Genomic DNA, 4766 nt, shown 5'->3' with positions numbered 1-4766 from the left:
ACTGGACTGATTTCTTTCACAAACTGGAGACTTTTTCGTGCGGGCCTCAGAACATCTGTGCACACCCGAATGTCCCCAGAGGCTCTCTCTCAAGCAATTACCCGCGGTATTCAGGACGCGGTGGTCATGTCTAAAAGGGTAACAGGCCATGTCGGTCATTCCCCACCAATTAACCACCTTAGTGCATTACGTCGCCGAGCAGAAAGAACGGCTCGTCGGACAGGGCAACTTACGGACATTGTGGAATACCGCCGGATGAAAGCTAAAGTAACACGAGAACTTAAGAACGAGGACAGGAAGCGTTGGCGTAAGTTTTGCCACCACCTTTCACCGTTTGATCCGGCCACGAAGATCTGGCGGACAATCCGATCTCTGAAGGAGGCGCCACCTCAAAAGAATCCTCTCGCGGCCTTGGCTATCGTTAAGGGTGTAGACAAAAGCACGCTTGCGACGGACTTCTGTGTGGTACTAACAACTCCGGCGGCTGCCTCGACCACGCCACTACACCGCAGTTCTGTATGCAGTTTGACGGCTGAACTTTACCAAGACTGGCCCCGTCCCCCGGAAGTTATGGACCGTGACTTCACACTAATCAAGCTAAAGGCAGCGTTGAAGCTTGTGAACGCCGGCTCGTCCCCTGGACCCGATAAAATCACCTATGCCTACCTACGAAACCTTGACGGGCGGTCACTCCAAGCTCTCCTTCATGTGTATAATACGTCTTGGCAACAAGGATTTTTACCACGTACATGGAAGGAGGCATTGGTTGTTCCCATCCTGAAACCAGGCAAGCCCCCAAATGCCCTATCCTCCTTTCGCCCGGTGAGCCTGACAAGCTGTATGGGGAAACTGATGGAGAGAATGGTTTTGCATCGCCTCGACTGGTGGCTCGAAAAACAACGTGCGTTCCCTCACGAAATGGCTGGATTTCGTCGCCACCGAAGCTCCATGAATCCAGTTCTCGACCTAGTCTCTACAGTTCAACATGCTCGTGCCCATCGACGGATCGTCCGATCGGTTTTCCTCGACATAAGGCGCGCATATGATACCGTCTCGCACATTTGTGTGCTGCACGCCTTGCGCTCGTTTGGAGTATCCGGCTTCATCTGGCTCCAAGACTTCCTTACGGACCGAACTGTCGCTGTTCGTACGTCCCAAGGCCAAAGCCCTCAGCATCCTGTTCCTCAAGGAGTCCCCCAAGAAAGCATTCTCAGCCCGACACTCTGTAACGTGGTGATGGCCGGCCTACAATCAGTAACTCCTCGCAAAGTGTCGTTTTCCGCGTATGTAGATGACGTCGCCCTTTGGACAGTAGGAAAATCACGCCCAGCTCTCCAGCGCTGCCTGCAGCTCGCTTTAAACAATATCCATACGTACCTCACGCACCTCGGGATGGACCTTTCACCCGGAAAGTGTGTCGAGCTCCCTTTCACGCGTAAAGCTATGGCCAATTTCCCTCTTTGGCTTGGTACAAAGAAGCTTTCACCGCTTCCTTGGTAATCGACTCGGACTTGCGCTGGGCTCGGCACATTAGACACCTTGAAACTAAAGTGCAGCGATGGCTCCCCGCAATTCAACATCTTTCTGGCTCAGGATGGGGCTGTGATCAGCGTTCCCTGCTCGCGGTTCACGTGGCATTGGTGAGGGCGACTGTGCTTTACAGCCTTCCTATTCTGCACAGGATATCAGCAACTTCATTAAATACACTTCGGTCCCTGTTTGCTCGAAGCCTTCGTCGATGCCTCGGAGTTCCAAGAATGGCTGAAACAAGGCAGGTACTGGCTGAAGCTGGTGAGCTCCCGATTGAAGTTCTCCGTGAACGGGAAACGGCTCGGCGCTACCTCCGTTTGCGTGCTCACATTCCCCGCCACCCGCTCCTCAGGAAAATTCGATACCGCCCTGAAAGCGACTTCTATCGAGTAGCGCAGAGGACACGCCAGACTCTCACTGGCTTCATAACTAAGGACACTATACCGCCGGAAGCCCCCTGGTCTCTACCGGTACCGCCCACTTTTGTACGCTTCCCAAACCTTCTGGAAAGAAGAGATCAGGCCCCCCTCAAGTCCTCCGAGCCCATTTTTCTGCTCTGGTAGACGAGAAGTTTTCTACGTTTACGGCAGCATATACCGATGGCGCATCCCAAAACAACAAGTCCGCCTCAGCATTCGTCATACCATCCGAAGGCGTAGTGCACGGAAGACCTCTTTCACATCCAACCTCCTCCACAGATGCGGAACTCTATGCCATCCTTTTCTTTCTACAACACATCGCTGATTTTACACCCCGGGAATGGGCAGTCTTTACAGACTCCAAATCTGCCTTCAAGCAATTGAAAATTCCGGCATACGAGGCCCATCCGCAACGCCTAGTCACAGATGTGTTAATGGCTTACCACACTATCTACGCCGCAGGCCACAGGCTAGTTCTCCAGTGGGTTCCAGCCCATTGTGGTGTCGTGGGGAACGAGCAGGCCGACAGCGCCGCAGAAGCAGCACTCTCGTATCGGAAACGGCCCCGTATTGTTCTGCTGAGAGGAGACCGCCGTTCAATTCTGCGACGCCTAGTGACACCCCTCCCTTCCCGCCAACGGACAACCGACATTCTTCCCCCCTCTATCTTGAGCAGAGTTGATCCAACGCTCGCTTTCCGCATGCCACGAAACACCTCTCGTCAAGATGCTGCATTAATCCACCGAATGAGTCTGGATGTGGCCGTTACAGCTCAGTGGCGTTATCGCTTGAGACAAGTTGACTCTCCCACCTGCTGCCACTGTGGTGCTCTTGAGGATCTGGAGCATATTCTTCTTCATTGCCCTCACTACCAACCTTCCCGAACCACACTCTCCGAGTCTCTTCGTCAGCTGGACTCTCGCCCTTTCTCTCTATCGAAATTGCTTGGTCCCTAGCCCAATCCAGCCCAGCAACGCTCTGCGCTCAAAGCTCTTCTGACATTTCTGGACACCATCGGACTTCGATCGTTATTGTGAAGGGGCTCGTTATTTTATTACCCCCATTCCAATCAGCAATGGGATAGAGTATCGCCTGTGGCGATGAAACTTCCCACTCTCCAAGGTCAAAAATAAAGTTGTTGTTGTTGTATTTAGTCATTCAGAATAAGCGTGAGGTCATTTTGCCGATTGAAATTGAACGAACCTTCCTCCAATGCTGTTTATGTCCAATGAACGCGGTTCTGAAACATCTCAGTATGTTTGCGCAGTGCTTGCACAACTGAGTACATATACTTGTTCGCTGGCCACTACAGCAACAGGTTGGTCACACCCAGTGTTTATGGCTTGCTTCACTTTGGGGCATCCAAATATACACACCTTTTTTTTTAGCATGCTAACGTGCGATTTCGGTGCTCCCTGGAGCACGTAGCCACAAAATTTTCGTACAAGAATTTAGTGCACGACTTTATTTTAAACACTCTATAGGTACATGTAAAGGATATCAGCGAACGCTTACCACAAAGAGTCACAAAAAGCACGAGTGTGGCAGTTGCAGACATCTAACCCGACAGACATAACGAACAATAACGGAAAAACGGGACTGCAACGTACCTGTAATGGGCACACGCCTCCCACAGCTTCCGTAGGTTGATTCCAACGTACACACACAGAATACCTTCAGTGATCACTGAAACACCACAAAGACACTGTCACAGCATGGAGACGGCGACGAAAATATGAGTTCCACGCAGAACGGAGCAAAATACGTCCAAACGGCTCAGAGAAACAGGGTAGAATAGGCAAGTAAGCGCCCAAGCACTGAGAAGGCACTCGCAACGGCTTGGTCGAACCTGCCTCACACTGCTCAAAATGTAGCTCATACTGCGCATAACGTTGATCATACTGCCCATAACGTCGCTCATACTGCTCATTGCTTTTCTCATACTGCTTATATCTGCGCACATAGCGCTTCGTTGGCCTTGCCGTGCGGCTCATAACATTGCTCATACTGCCCATAACGTTGCTCATACAGCAAACGTTGCACTCGGAAAGGTTAATTTTTAACCCCACCGATGTGAAGAGCGTGCCGCATTTACTCAAATGAGTGATTATTGACAGGGACATTGAGGGGCTACCCCATCGGAAATAATAGCCGAACATCACGCTCTACGGAGCTCTCAGAGAATAGCGCGCGACAAATTTTTCAGCGCAATCGTTGTCAGTCCGACAAAAGGAGGTTGGAGACCCAGCTCACACCGGCCGGCATCGCAGAAAGAGATAACACAGGCATGGCTTATCACATCCGTCTTCTCCTGGGATCATACCTCCCCTCTCCCAATTTCAGGAACTGTCACGTTTTCTACTATCGCTTTGTAGGCTGGGTTTGCGACCTACTTTCGTCGGACTGGCAGCGATTGCGCTCAAAAGTCGTCGCGCGTTATGCTCGGGTGTTCCGAAGAGCATGATGTTCGGCCTTTTTGTCCAATGGGATAGTTCCTGAATATCACTGTCAATTATCATGAATTTAGTGAACTCGGCACGCTCTTCATATTGGTGTGGTAAAAAAGTGAAAAGAAGTGAGTAATGAAAGATTGACATGTTGACGATATATTGTAGTGAAGGGTGGCACTGTTTTCGACTGACTCCCTGCAGGAGGATACTCGTTGAACAGCTTTCCCCTGGATGTGATGGACAAATCAGACAGCACTCGTAGCACACAGAGAGCACTGATGCGCGCTACTATATCTGTAACAAACATTTCACTGCAGATCGGGGTTCGCTCCAGTGCGTTGCTTCATCATCTGTAGTACAAAGCTAC

The sequence above is a fragment of the Ornithodoros turicata genome, chromosome 5 (assembly GCF_037126465.1).
Source record: "Ornithodoros turicata isolate Travis chromosome 5, ASM3712646v1, whole genome shotgun sequence".
In the NCBI taxonomy this organism is placed as follows: Eukaryota; Metazoa; Arthropoda; class Arachnida; order Ixodida; family Argasidae; genus Ornithodoros; species Ornithodoros turicata.
The sequence above is the reverse complement of the archived record's forward strand: the minus strand, read 5'-3'. Positions refer to the sequence as shown.